Source organism: Sabethes cyaneus, chromosome 3 (assembly GCF_943734655.1).
Source record: "Sabethes cyaneus chromosome 3, idSabCyanKW18_F2, whole genome shotgun sequence".
Lineage (NCBI taxonomy): Eukaryota > Metazoa > Arthropoda > Insecta > Diptera > Culicidae > Sabethes > Sabethes cyaneus.
This window is the reverse complement of record NC_071355.1, coordinates 200,122,046-200,138,107: the sequence shown is the minus strand read 5'-3', so window position 1 is coordinate 200,138,107 and position 16,062 is coordinate 200,122,046.

Sequence of the window (16,062 nt, the reverse complement as noted above, 5' to 3'; positions counted from 1 at the left end):
CTAGCGGGTTCACCCAGCGGGAAGCACCAAGACGGGTGGCCCGTAGATCGACGTCAAGGTCAAGAAGAAAACAAAAGAAAGCTTCACCTAAGCCGACGAGTTGAAATACTCGGAGGTTCTGAATGCCATGAGAGGTGACGACCTACTTGGGGATCTGGGCGCGGACGTGCGGAGCATCCGCCGCTCACACACGGGCGATATGGTCCTTGAGTTAAAGAAGGACGCCACCTAGAAGAGCTCCGCATACAAGAAGCGGAAGAAGTGCTCGGGGAGTGCACCCAAGCAAAAATGTGAGTTTTATTGCACTCTTATGGCGGTTTTCAAGGCCAATTTTGGTCTTAAATTCCATCATAAGAGTATGATTTTTTTTATTTGTTTGTTTTACACTTCATCTGACTTATAAGTCTAAATGAACTTACTCTAATAATCTATACCTATAAAAAAGGATTTCTGTCTGTCTGTCCTGTGTTCCTTATAGAATCAAAAACTACTGAACCAATCGGCGTGAAAATTTGCATGTAGAGGTTTTTGGGGTCAGGAAAGGTTTTAGTGATGGTTAGAGACCCCTCCCCCCACTAAGGGGGGAGGCTCCCATACAAATGAAACACAAATTTCTGCATAACTCGAGAACTAATCAAGCAAATAGAACCAAATTTGGCATGTGGGTGTTTTCGGTGACAAGAATTTATTCTAGGGTAATTTTAGACCCCTCCCCTCTTTATAAGGGGAATTATAACTCCTCTCCCCTTTAAGAGGGGGGTTTCCATACAAATTTCCTCATAACTCGAGAACTAATCAAGCAAATGAAACCAAATTTGGCATGTGTGTGTTTTTGTAGACAAAATTTTTTTCTATGATGAATTGGGACCCCTCCCCACTTTAAAAGGGGGGGGGGCTCCTATACAAACGAAATACAAATTTCCTTATAACTCGAGAGCTAATCCAGCAAATGGAACCAAATTTGGCATGTAGGTGTTTTTGGAGGCAAGAATTTTTTCTACGATGAATAAGAACCTCTCCCCACTTTAGGAGGGGGGGCTCCTATACAAATGAAATACATATTTCCTCATAACTCGAGAAATAATCAAGCAAATAGAACCAAATTTGGCATGTGGGTGTTTTCGGTGACAAGAATTTATTCTATGGTAAATTGAGACCCCTCCCTCTTTATAAGGAGAATTGTAACTCCTCTCCCCTTTAAGAGGGGGGGCTTCCATACAAATTTCCTCATAACTCGAGAACTAATCAAGCAAATGGAACCAAGTTTGGCATGTGATGGTTTTCGAGGGCAAGAAAATTTTCTACGGTGAATTAGGACCCCTCCCCACTCTAAGAGGGGGGGCTCCTGTACAAATGAAATACAAATTTCCTCCTAACTCGAGAACTAATCAAGCAAATAGAACAACATTTGGCATGCGGGTGTTTTTTTTTGGTGACAAGAATTTATTCTATGGTGAATTGAGACCCCTCCCCTCTTTATAAGAGGAATTATAACTCCTCTCCCCTTTAAGAGGGGGGGCTACCATACAAATTTCCTCATAACTCGAGAACTAATCAAGCAAATGGTACCAAATTTGGCATGTGAAGGTTTTCGAGAGCAAGAAAATTTTCTATGGTGAATTAGGACCCCTCCCCACTTTAAGAGGAGGGGCTCCTGTACAAATGAAATACAAATTTCCTCATAACTCGAGAACTAATCAAGCGAATTGAACCAAATTTGGCATGTATGTGTTTTTGGAGACAATTTTTTTTTCAATGATGAATTGGGACCCCTCCCCACTTTAGGAGGGGGGGTCCTATACAAACGAAATACAAATTTCCTCATAACTCGAGAACTAATCCAGCAAATGGAACCAAATTTGGCTTGTAGGTGTTTTTGGAGGCAAGAATTTTTTCTGTGATGAATTAGGACCTCTTCCCACATTAGGAGGGGGGGCTCCAATACAAATGAATTACAAATTTCCCCATAACTCGAGAACTAATCAAGCAAATAGAACCAAATTCGGCATGTGGAGGTTTTTGGAGGCAAAAATATTTTCTACGGTGAATTAGGATCCTTCCACACTTCAAGAGGGGGGGCTTCTACACAAATGAAATACAAATTTCCTCATAATTCGAAAACTAATCAAGCAAATGGAACCATATTTGGCATGTGGGTGTTTTTGGAGGCAACCATTTTTCCCATGATGAATTAGGACTTCTTACCTTTTTAGGAGGGGGGGGGGGCTCCCATTCAAACGAAATACAAATTTGCTCATAACTTTAGAACTAATCAAGCAAATGGAACCAAATTTGGCATGTGAGAGTTTTAGATGGTAGAATTTTTTTTCTGTGGTGTATTACGACCCCTTTCCCTTTTAAGAGGGTGGGCTCCCATACAAATGAAATACAAATTTCCTTATAATTTGAGTACTAATCTAGCAAATGGAACCAAATTTAGCATGTAGGAGATTTTTGAGTCTTGAATTTATTTTATGATAGTTAGAGACCTCTCACCCCTGTGGTAGGGGGATATGGACTCTCATACAAATAAAACAGAAATTTTTGCGAAACTCAAAAACTAATCCAACTCGAGAAATTCGAGACTCTTCCATAAAACATTAATCAATAACAAGACCACAAAAACTATCTATAGTAACACTAGATCATTCAGGACGAGCCGGTCGCGAGTGTTGCCGGTGACCCGCCGTCGGAGGCGCCGCCCACTGGGGGGCTTGCAAAACTCGAGATAGTGACAAAGATCATCCGAGATTCATGATTTATGTACAACACAGGTTAATTTGTGGCAATACGAAGTTTGTCGGGTCAGCTAGTCTATAATAAATTTATTCTCACCAACCGCTTAAATTTACTCAGTGATTCGCCAAATTGGAAATGCTCCTCAACACAGCTAAAAACTCTGACACACGGCCAAATTCGGTACGGTGAAACAGGTTAGTCAGCAATGATGACGGCCTCAAAGTCCTTTCAGATGCACGGAAATTCATAAGCGACAGTAATTTCGGTGAGTCAACTTCTCCATTTAACAGTTTGGCCACGAACAAAGCCTGTTGAACCTTACGTCGACATTCTAATGTATCTAATCCAAGCAAACGGCAGCGGTCAGGATACGGAGGCAAATTGTTTGGGTCACGCCAAGGCAGATTACGTAGAGCCAGTCGTATAAACTTTCTCTGAACACGTTCAATTCGAAGGGTCCAATAGAGCTGGTGTGGAGTCCACACTATACATGCGTTTTCGAGGATCGGTCGGACTAATGCGCAATAAAGTGCTTTGAGACAATGTGGGTCACTGAAATTTCGGCCAATTTTGGCTATAAATCCAAGCTGGCGAGTTGCTTTTGAGATTATCTGTGCACGATGACGATCAAACGCCGTTTTCGAGTCTAGTGTGACACCAAGATCGTTAACGCAATCGACCCTTCTCAATACTTGACCGTTAATTCTGTAGTCATATACGATCGGCGATTTGATACGGTGGAATGTCATAATCTCGCATTTAGTAATGTTGATGGTCAAGTGGTTCGATTTACACCAGTCCACAAATATGTCTAACAGTAACTGAAGATGATGACAATCCTCGATAGGACGAATCGTCAAGTAAATTTTTAGATCGTCAGCATATACCAGTCTGCAACCAGTTCCTAGAGCAGAGGCAGCGTCGTTGAAGAATAAAATAAACAAAAATGGACCCAAGTTACTGCCTTGAGGTACACCAGATATATTTGTGAACGGCAACGATAACTTAGACCCAAGTTTCACTTGCAGAACCCTATCACACAAATACGAGCGTAGCCATGTGACAAATTGTTGCGAGGCACCCAGTCGCAAGATTTTGTCAAGCAGTATGCTGATCAAGCAGTATGGTGATTTATGCGGTCGAAGGCGGCTTTTAAATCGATATATATCACATCCACTTGTAGCTTACGTTCCATTACGGCAATGCAATTAGAGGTGAAGTCTAGGAGATTTGTTGTCACGGAGCGGCCAGCCATGAAACCGTGTTGGTCCGAAGAAATGTAATGTCGAGTACGTTGAATTAAGGCGCCACTCACAATTATTTCGAACAATTTGGAGGCAGCCGGCAAATTGGTAATGCCACGGTAATTTCTGACACTTCGGCGGTCCCCATGCGTTCTTAAAGACCGGAAACATAAATGAATGCTTCCAAATCTTAGGAAATTTCCCCTGTGCAAATGATTTGTTGAATATACAACAAAGCGGCATAGCTAAAGCTTCAGCGCAACAGCAAAATACAACGGCAGGAATTCCATCAGGCACAGTACGATGTTTTTAATTTTTTTGCGACAGCAGTAATCATATCCGTGGTAATCTCAAAGACATTGAAGTTGACGAAATCGGCTGGGACCAGCGACGCACCACAATCAGTAGCCCTTGTTGGTCCAGGATCGCAGGCGAAAACAGACGAGAAGAACGAAGCAAATAGTTCACACGAATCAGATTCAGTAGATGATTCGGTATCGTCAAGGTAAACATCAGAAGGAACCGAGGAACATTTTCGTTTCGAATTTACAAATGTCCAAAACTTTTTCGGGTTTCTGCGTAGGTCTGTTTGAATGCGTAAGACGTACGACTTGTCAAGGCTTGCATTTAATTGCAAGCCATTGCCTATAATCTTCACTAGCCCGTTTAAAATCTTGTTTAGTTTGATTAGTACGCCACCGACGATGCTTACGTTGGAATTTATTGCGCACGCGCTTTAGACGACGAAGCAAATAAAACCCAAATTGTAACTTGGGCATGCACGTGCTCTCACACCAGAAGTGATTCTCCAACTTAAGAACCTGGATGAGATCACCGAAGTGTGAGATGTCGTACAGGCTCTCAAAGAGCAAAGTGGAGTGGTGGTGGCAACTGAGACGGTACGCTTATGCAAGGGTCCCGCCGGGACCCAAGTAGCCACCATACGATTTCCGCTGGCAGACGGAAACGAAGCCCTGAAAGTTGCTAGGCTAAAAGTGGGGTGGTCGGTATGCCCACTAAGGGTGCCCAATCAGTCGTAGGTTTGCAATTGGCTTCCAGGGGCCAATTGTGCAGGAGATGTAGCGGTCAATGTTGCGAATCGAGCGAGAAGTCAACTATGCCTACTCACAAGCGAAAGAGTATGAGAAATATAGCATACAACGCTTACGCCGCATACGCAGACGTAAAAGAAACAGCCGCCGGTGCTATGCGCAGACATTCTTCTATCAACACACTCGCGCACGCACATCCTCACATCGTCTTCCTGCATAACTTATTCCCGAGTAGAAAAATTCGTGGGGAATCAGCTACCCGTGAGGCTGGTGGCGCACTGGGATACAAATTTTGCATTACTTTTTCTTCTTCTTCGTCTTCGCCCTCGATTCTACTCACGGGCGCTAGTACGAGACGTCGTGAGTAATCGGTATCAGCAAATCGAGCTGCAACGACGAACGACGAGCGACGACTGCAACTGTTAGCTAAACACACACTCGCAAAAACTCGTTGCAGTGCATGAAGAAATAAGAGCGGGAGGGATGCTTATGCTGGCGTGTTTCTTAGAATGAGTACACGTGTGTGAGAAAATTAGACCATACGAATGTGGGCTTCGCAACACTGATGGCAGTGCTGGCCATAAAGCAAGGGACTACGCGGAGCCTCCCAAGTGCTTGATCTGTACCGATAAACGGGACGCAAAGCCTGTAACGGAAAATCCAAGGTGCCCGGCCGGTGCGGTGTGCCGGCGACTGCTATATGGACATTTTTTTTTAATATTTTGGTATAGCTATATGGACGACAAGCAGGTTTCCGGTTCAGGAGGTTGTGTCAACTGCAGACGAGGGATTTGCGGTTGCCAAAGTGGGTGGAGTATTCTACTGCAGTTGTTATGTTCCACCGAGTTGGTCTATCGAGCAGTTTACGCGGATGGTAGACCGAGTATCAGTCGTGCCAACTGGTCTAAGGCCTGGCGGGCGACTTCAATGCTTGGACGGTAGAGTAGGGAAGTCGTCGCATGAACCATAGGGGTCGGATTCTGCTTGAGGCTCTGGCAAAACTCAACGTAAACCTGGTTAACGTCGGCGTCATAGGTACCTTCAGTAGGAATGGTGCGGAGTCTATCATCGACGTGACATTCGGCAGTCCTGGTATGATAGGAGATGGGGGGTAGACAATGGCAACACTCACAATGACCATCAGGCGGTCCGCTATGGTGTCGGTCAGATAACGAGGCGGCAGGCAGCGGGTAGAGCCGACACTCCAACTACCCGTGGATGGAAGACATCATACTTAGATCTCGAAGTATTTGTGGAAGCGATCCGAAGAGAGTGCGATGGTCGCGGTATGTCCGATCCGAACGCTGATCATTTGGATGAGATACTGTCGCGAGCGTGTGGGAGGTCACCGGCTCACTGGTGGACAGAAGAAATTGCGGAACTTCGCGGAGCGTGCTTTCGTGCGAGGAGAATTATGCAGAGAGCTCGTTCGAAGGAAGGTACGCGCAGCGCTTAAGTGTGGGATAAAAGCTAGTAAACGAGCCTGCTTTAAAAGGTTATGTGCCAGTACCAATGCGAACCCGTGGGGTGACCCTACAGGGTCGTAATGGCACCAAGACCAAGGGCGTTAAGGCGCCCGCAGAGCGATTGCCAGAGATGCTGGAGCGGATCATCGAGGGCCTCTTTCAGCGCCACGTGCCAAGGCCCTGACCTTAGGCCGCTGAGTCGTCCCACGGCCGACGTTCCAGTATCTCAGACCATAGTGTAAGATGGTCGGCCTTCCTGCCGAACATCCAAAGTAACGTAGGCGACGGCGGTTTAAAGGTCGGGGAGGAAGTGACGGTTAGGAACGAGGAACTCATTCGCGTTGACGAACGTAAGCTGCTGCCACCTCCAAAAGTTTACTGGAGGGGTGAAGCAGAATAGGAATTTGTTAAAAAGCGTAAGAGATCGAAACATTTTGGCAGCTTTTCACCCACACTCACATGGGAATTGCTATGAATGTGTAAGAGATTGTTTAATGCCGTCAAAGCGAATTCAGATCGCTAAATCCCTAAAGGTGAGCAAGGCACCGCACAATGGGCAAAAACGAGCTCGTAATCCCAAGAATTAGAAGCCGCTGGTTTGGAATCTTACAAGATACCTATTCCTATGTAAAAACTGCAGGAAATCGATTAGTAATGGTTTCATCTTGCGCAAACTTCGGGAAGTGGTCCATTTTGCCCTATTTTCGCCAAAAATATGATAAAAGCTAGTTAAGGTGAAATTAGTCGTCATCGATTCTGTCAATTTCAAAAGCAGTTTTTTGTTTGAAACAAAAATTCTGTTCATGAAAATATATTCGCTATGTTCAAATAGGCGAAAAACATGAAGTGTTTACATTTTTATAAACAGAATTCCGCTTTTGGGGCCAAAAACTGGTTCTGAAATTGGGCTTTCCGACGAAAAGCTAATGACTGCTAGTTTCCCGTTGAAAAAGTGTAAAAACTTATTTGCCTCTCGTGAAACGAACTCAAATAGCTTCCAAATGTTGTCAAAACATCAGAACAAACAAATCCTATCCATTTCATACTGTACGAAATGCAAGAATAGTCCATTTTGCCTAATTCACCCCTAAATACATAGTAAAACCTAATTAGAGCGATAAAACTAGTTCAAAGACAGGAGAATAAACTCGAATAGTACCAATTTACCCGAAAGACATCAGGAATGTCGTCGATTTACTTACTTACTTACTTATTTACTTACTTAGGTGGCTTACCGTCATAAAACAAAGCCTGTTGAGGGCTACCGCTCTCCAATTCCTCGAACACCGAGTACTCTCCACCAGATCTCGCTCCACCTGGTCTAACCATCTTACTCGCTGCGCTCCTGGTCGTCTTGTTCCTACCGGATTTGAGGCGAACACCTTCTTTGCAGGGTAGTTGTCTAGCATTCTTGCAACATGCCCTGCCCATCGTATCCGTCCAGCTTTAGCCACCTTCTGGATACTGGGTTCGCCATAGAGCTGTGCGAGTTCATGGTTCATCCTCCGCCTCCATACTTCGTTCTCCTGTACGCCGCCGAAGATCGTTCTTGACACTCGTCGTTCGAACACTCCGAGCACTCGCAGGTCCTCCTCGTGCATTTTCCATGTTTCATGCCCGTAGAGAACAACCGGTCTAATAAGCGTCTTGTACAGGGTGCACTTTGTACGGGGACTTAGTCTGCTTGACAATCCACCCGAAATCCGAACACAGCGCTGTGTACCATCCATCGTAGATTTAATCAGTTTGATGAGCTTCCTGGGAAAGCTGTTCGTCCATGATTTTCCATAGCTCTTTCCGTTCAATGGTATCATACCATTCACAATCGGTCCGTTTTGCCTGATTCTCTCCTAGATCTACAAAAACACGTTCATTTGCTATTGCGTAAAAAAATTGTAATTTTTCAACGATGTCTTTAGAGAAGTTTATCAATAAAATACATCTTTTTAAACTATCAGGGTCATCTTATGTTCATCTATTAGAGTGATACAAATTTTCGTTTTTTTTGAATACGTCCAAAAATTTTTTTCGTCAGAAAAATTATAGAGCACACAAAAATGAGCAACTTTGCTAAATATAGTAACTATCTATCTTTTGCTAGTTGCGAGATATAATAAAATCAATTCTGCACAATAACGTTGCATCTCAGTTATTTATTGCTTTCAACGGTTCTCCAAAGTTATTCAGTATGATAAAATACACTTTTTTTGAAAACTGTTTTTGCCTTTGAGTTAGTTTTAATCGCTTTAATTAGGTTATATTTGTATATGGAGGTGAGTTGGAAAAAATGTACTATTATTGCATTTTGCACAGTATAGAATGGATGGGATTTGATTCTTTTGGTGTTTTGACAACATTTGGCAGCTATTTGAGTTCGTTTCACGAGTGGGAAATAGGTTTTTATATTGGTTAATTAGCTTTTACCATGATTTTGGGAAAAATAGGGCAAAACGATCGATCCTGCCAACCGATTTCCTGCACTTTTTTTACATAGAAATAGGTATCTTGTAAGATTCCAAATCAGCGGCTTCTAATTCTTGGGATTACGTGCTCGTTTTTTCTCATTGTGCATTGTTGTGATAAGGTTCATGTGATTTATTATTAACATCCAATCGATGAGTAAAATAAATTTGTTTCCGATCTCACTTTCGACCCCGAAAAGCATTGTTTCGAATTTCATTCGTGATTTGAATAAATTTCCATTTTTCGAAACACAGCTGAATCTGGTTAAACCTGTTTTCATATCAGCAGAATGGCCATCTAAAACTGGAAGCAGAGTTATTAGTTCTGCTCCAGATGTGCATCTTGGGTAGTAATCCTAATTCGAGATGAAAAAAAACAACAGTTTTATTCCATTCGCTCGATCAAACCATAAACGGCTACAACCGAGCGGATCTTCCGATCCATGTAAATCGGAGATATGACCGATGATGATACTCAATTATCCTATGGCGAGATATATCTGATGGTGAAGCGGAGGCGTAATCGAGACACACACCCGGAAGGTCTCCATTTCAGAAAAACTGCAAACCCGCGATTCGGTGCGTGGTCATTTCTATTCAACGAGTGCTGGCCAAAAAAGGTGCCAAAAACTTGTTCCACTCAATACTAGATAGTCGATTGTGTTTAAGAAGGCGGTTTTTTTTCTGCTGCTGCTGCTGCATCACAAGTTGTCGTAGTGAAACTCGGTCTAGTAAAATTTTTGGACTAGTCTCTAAATCGTCCTCGTTCGGAATAATGACTCTTGCTTGGTTCCCTTGGTGGCTGCGCGGAGTTAATTGCGGTTCATTGCAGTGTAGGCACACAGAGTCGATTATATTGGCTCTTGCGCGGGATAATCGTGATGATACTCCCACGTGATTTTTTTTCTCTCAACTGGATGACGAACTTATCCATTTTGGTAGTTACGGAATGGCGAAGCCGGCGCTTTACTGTCATTGATTGAAACTTGCTTCCACCATGGGGTAAATAATCCCAGTGAGGGAGGAACGGTTTTATTACAGTTAGCTTTTGAACGTACCGTTTGAACGTTCAATGCACTGACGGACAAATCTAATGCAAAATAGTTCCTGCAGTTCTATTTTGGAGAGGTCGACTTACTTCTTTTCATTAGTCAGCAGTCTCACTAGTAGTGAGTAGGTGTTACAGATTTTTTCCGAGATGATCTTGTCTAAATTAACCCAAATTATACCGGTTTAACAAACGCCAAATGATTTAGGTACCTACTATTTATGCGTTTCATTATATATTCATTATTATTTTTTTAAGTACAATTTTAAAATATATGGTCTGAAAAGCACTGTTCCTAAATAAAATTGTGTGTGATTGTGCCCACTGTGCAACCATTTCCTTAGCGCCGTAACATAACGTCGAGCGAACCTGTTTTGGTCGACAATCGACGAAAGCTTGTTTATCACTAACACACGAGTCGAATGTTCGCGATTTCGGTTGATGATTCGTCGTTCCTTCTCACACGCGATTCGCATCAAATCAAAATAAACTTTGCTGCGAGCTCGCGAAGCGGGATCTCAACGACGCCGCGGTGCGGTGAATCGAACCATAAATAGCAAAACAAAACACGAACGCGCTCGAGTCGGGAAATCTGCTGTTGGCTGGTAGATCGCGTGGAAGCTTTGGTTTTCTGTTTGGTTTGCAAATTTTGTTTGCTCTACACTCAGTGAAGTCTATATCAAATTTACGAAAAAGTTTATACATAAATGTTTTTATAGCTAAGTTAAATAAAAATAATTAATTCCTATCGCTTCCTCGGAGATTTCAACGCCGCAAGAATAGGAACCGTCTTTATATTAGTATATCATGAGTTACATTGTGAGGTATATATGTAGGAGTGTAAACATTGATTTAGTTTTTTTTTTCATGTGTGGACTCATTACTGCGACCAGTATAGTTGATCTATTGTAATATCGCCCGGGTGTTTGCTGTATGACCTGCACTGCATTTCTTTTTGCTATAATCGCTATTGAGTGAGCGATATGCTTATTAAATTTTATGCGTGCTTGCGTGTATTGGGGTTTACCCTTCCTTCAAAGCTTAATCTACTTTACCCACTTATTCCTCGCTGCCAGCACTATCCCATATTATAGCCGTCCCTGGCGAGGACTCATTCGTACCTCTGACCAGTACACTTAACTATAGGAGGGACATTTGCACTGTTAAGAGGCTTCAGAGGGTAAATATAGAATTCAGCACGAAGGAAGGGTAAATGCAGGGGCCTGAGAATAAACCCATGCTTAAGTCACTTGACATCGAATGGCTTGATTCTACTAAGATTCGAACCCACGACCACTCGCTTGTCAAAGCAGACTCGGTAACCTTGCGGCTACGGAGCCCCCCATTTAGTTACTTGATTTAGTTACTTACTTCTACTTTAGTGACAACGGTCCGTTACCGATCCTGCGCCGAACGAATTATGGTCTTCCAGTACCGTCGGTCCTGGGCTGCCGTTCTCCAATCCCCACGAACACCAGCTGAACGTGCATCGTCTTCGATAGCACACACCCACCGGGTGCGGGGTCTGCCTCGGAGTCTACGGCCTCTTCCTGGTTCTCTGCTGAAAATAGTTTTGGCTACTCTTTCTTCGGGCATTCTGGCCACGTGTCCAGCCCACCGCCGCCTGCCACATTGCACTACCTTCACTATATCAGCATATTTGTATGCTTGGTACAGCTCGTGATTCATGTGTCTGCGCCACACTCCATTTTCCATTTTACCACCAAGTATAGATCGCAGAATTTTACGCTCAAAAATCCCAAGCACTCGCCGATCAGCTTCCTTTAACGTCCATGATTCGTTTCCGTAAAGGGTCACCGGGAGGATTAGTGTTCTGTAGAGCGCCAGTTTTGTGCGAATTTGCAAACTACGGGACTTCAGCTGGCTACGTAATCGTAGAAAGCACGATTCGCGGCTGCAACTCGTCGTTTCACTTCGCGGCTTACATCGTTGTCACATGTCACGAGTGTACCAAGATATATAAATTCCTCCACTACTTCATATCGTTCTAACTCCACCTCGGCACCATGTACTTCGTTTTGGCGGTATTAATGGTAAGTCCCAATCTCGCAGTTTCCCTTTTAAAGGTCTGAAGGCCTCTTCCACTGCTCTACGATTGATTCCGATGATATCGACGCCATCCGCAAAACCAAGAAGCATGTGAGATTTCGTGATGATAGTTCCATTCCTTTCCACGTTTGTCCTTCGTAATGCACCTTCCAAGGCAATGTTGAATAGCAGGATAGAGAGTGCATCCCCTTGCTTCAGTCCATCCAACGTCAGGAAAGCAGCTGAGGTCTCACCCGCAATTTCAAACGCATGATTTGGATCCGTCCAGCGTCGAATCAGCGTAACTAGCTTCGTCAGAAAACCATGTTGTAGCATTATCTGCCACAGCTCAATTCGTTTAACTGAATCGTACGCCGCTTTAAAGTCCACAAACAGATGGTGTGTCTGCAAGTTGTACTCCCGGAACTTGTCTAGTAACTGACGCAGGGTAAACAGCTGATCCGTCGTGGAGCGACCCTCACGAAAACCAGCTTGGTACTCGCCGACGAAGGACTCCGCTAACGGTCTCAGTCTGCAGAACAGGATACGGGAAAGCTTGAAACCTTGTAGACAGAATTGAGCAATATAATTCCTCGATAGTTTTTACACTCCATTCGTTGTCCCTTTTTGAAAATTGGGCAAATGAGGCCATCCAATCACTCCTCCGGCATTTGTTCTTCCTCCCAGATCCTGACAATGATCCGGTGGATTGCTTCGTACAGCCGCTCGCTCCCCGCTTTTAGAAGTTCAGCCGGGATACCGTCCTTCCCAGCAGCCTTGCTGTTTTTCAGCTCACTGATTGCCTTCTTAACCTCCTCCTGTGTTGGTGGCTCCACAGTTTGACCATCGCTTACAATTTCTATCCTGTCCCTGCTGATCTCCGCATTTACCTCTCCATTCAATAGTGTCTGAAAGTGCTCCTTCCACCTGGCTGCCAGCACTATCATTGCACATCACAGGCATGGCAAAATTCCTGCATCTCACCGTTTTATAGAAACTCCGTGTGTCGTTGCTGGCGAATCGCTCCTCTGCGCCACACGTGTTTCTCTGGAGCACGTGCTCCTCGAACTCGCGTTTCTTTATACGATGGATTCTTTTTTCCGCAGCTCTATTCTCTCTGTATCTCTCACTGTTTTGATGCGTTGCCGCAGTGAGCATGCGACTCCTGGCCTGGTTCTTTTCATCTGTCACTCTCTGGCATTCGGCATCAAACCAGCTGTTACGCTGTCTTCCATGCGTCGTGCCTACCACCTCTCTCGCTGCTGTTTGAATGGCACCATGGATGTTCCTCTACAGCCCATTTATATCTTCTTCTTCTAGCTGCTGTTCTGCGATTCGCTGGCGTACTCTACTGCTACGCCGTCTGCCGTTAACCGCTGGATGTTGAAACGCAACGTCATTCCAGTGCGAGCTTTCGTCGTGTCCGACAGCCTTGCGCGAATCTTACTCACTACGAGATAGTGGTCAGAGTCGATATTTGGTCCACGAAAAGACCGTACATCAATAACATCCGAAAAGTGATCGATGAACATGATCGATCTGAGAGCTAGAGTCTCCATTTAGATGCCTCCAGGTGTGTTTCCGAATATTCAAACGTGGAAAGTAGGTGCTACAGATGGCCATCCCTCTGGCCGCGGCAAAATTTATGAGCCTCAGACCGTTATCATTGGTCGACAGATGCAGGTTATGTCCTCCAATAACTGGACGGAAGAATTCCTCCCTCCCGATCTGCGCGTTTGCATCTCCAATGATGATTTTCACGTCGTGTTTGGGCACTCTCCATAGGTCCTCTCAAGCTTGTCGTAAAACTCGTCTTTAGCATCATCGAATTTATCATTTGTCGGTGCGTATAAGTTGATTAGGCTATAGTTGAAGAATTTGCCCTTAATCCTCATCTACGGGCCTCCACCGGATAACTCGTTGCTTTTGTTTTCCCAACACTACGAAACCGACTCCATGTTCCGCTTTCTTACCGCCACTGTAGTAAATGTGTTACTTGAAAGAAGTGCCTGCAATAGGGTCTACTGCATAAAACTCCCTTTCTCCGGAATTTGGCCACCGAACTTCCTGAATAGCAGCGATCTCCACTCCGAGTTAATGCAGCTCTCGAGCAAGCAAGCCAGCCCGTGCCGGTTCATGGAGAGTTCGGACATTCCAGGTACCAAGTTTCCAATCGTTATCCCTTAATCGTTTCCTTGTCCCTTGCCGTGTCCTATACCGATTGTTCCGTCCTGAATTTCTTTGTTTGTTGTTCGTGGTAATTGAGTTTTCGGTATACTACCTCACCGGGGTCGCAATACCTACATTCCGCTGATGGGTCTGCCATCTTAGGTATAGCTTGCGGGATACAGCATTTCATATTCAGCCGCCCGTTACGAGACAGACGTTGTGTGAGCCGCCTCTCACCTGGAGAACAGGCGCTCTAGTTCGCACCTCCTAGCTTAGCTGCTTCAGTAAGTACATGAAGCATTTCCGGGTATCTGCGTGGAGGCGCCAGGTGGGAGCTTGAGAGAGCCAGAGCTATGTTTGACGCTCCTTCCAGGTAACTCTCTCCATTTCTCCATTTCATGCCAACTGGTTGCATAATGCGTAAAACAGACCCTATAGTGGTCCTTAGCTTCTTATCCAGCAACTCCTATCCTTACCTCCATGTACCAGCCGGAATACGAGCAATAGAGTGTCCCAAAATAGTACTATGTCAGAAAACCCGGGGGCTCACCCCTCAAATAATAGCTTATTGTGTCACAACAAAACTTTTATATGACGGGGAATTTGAATTTGAGACCATTTTTAAGAGTTGTAGAATTTGTTGCTTCTCATACTTATATCACCCGCCTAATCTTACATCGTGTACAAGATGCTCAGTTGTAAGTTTAGGCGGGTGATATATGAGAAGCAACAAATTCTACAACTCTTAAAAATGGTCTCAAATTTGGAAATGTTGACCGATTTGGCTGAAATTTTGATCAAAGTCTTAGGATTGAATATAAAACAAGTGATGTTGAGTTGAGGAATGTGGGTCATTTTTAATGTCACTTTAAGGACACCTAAAGTGAGAAAAAATTAATTTTTTAATTAAATTTCATATAATATAATATATAATATATAATATAATTGAAAAGATCTCGTCTAACTTTTGTAGAACCATAGTGAATGTGTATATATCCTGAAAGCTTGTCCTTTAAGCTTTCCAAAAATGTATGAAAAACTTAAAATTGCTTAGAAAATTATTGAGTTATTCATGATAGTATGTGTACACCTGGCAAAAAAACGTTTTTTTGGAATAGCTTGAAATTATGGGGGTGTTAGGATGATGTCATATGTGTTTTTATGATGTACTAGGTGTGACTAACAACGTACAGTAGGTCACTTGCAAAGTATATTAAAAAAAAATTTTTGCCACACCGTGTTATTGAAAAAAGGGCATCGAATCGAGAGTAAAAACTATCGAGGAATAGCATTGCTCAATTCTGCCTACAAGGCGCTCTCTCGTATCCTATTCTGCCGACTAGAATTGTTATCGAAGCCCTTCGTCGGCGAGTTCCAAACAGGTTTTCGTAAGTGTCGCTCCACGACGGCTCAAATGTTTACCCTGCATCCGGTAGGGGGACTGGGGGTATAATGCCCACGTTAAGAAGAATATCATATTATTCATCAATGCGGAATGCATTTCCAGAAACTAGACTATAGACCCTAAAGTAGAACAGTTTCTTACCTAACATGCTCGTCCCGAAGCATAAAAATCAATAAAATACGTTTAAATCATGAAATTATATAAGGCATTTGAAAATTTGTTTTCAGATTCGTTAGGGGTAAAATGCGCATAGGTGTGTACAAAACGAACCACAACAAAGGGTCAAAATGCACCACAACAAATTGGCAAAATGCGCTGTCTGTTTTATTTTAATGCAAACCCGGCACGACTCAGAACAGCGTGAGAACCTACCTACTTGTTAAATCTGTTATTCCGGATAGCGCTTTTACAATCGCCAGGTCCATCTT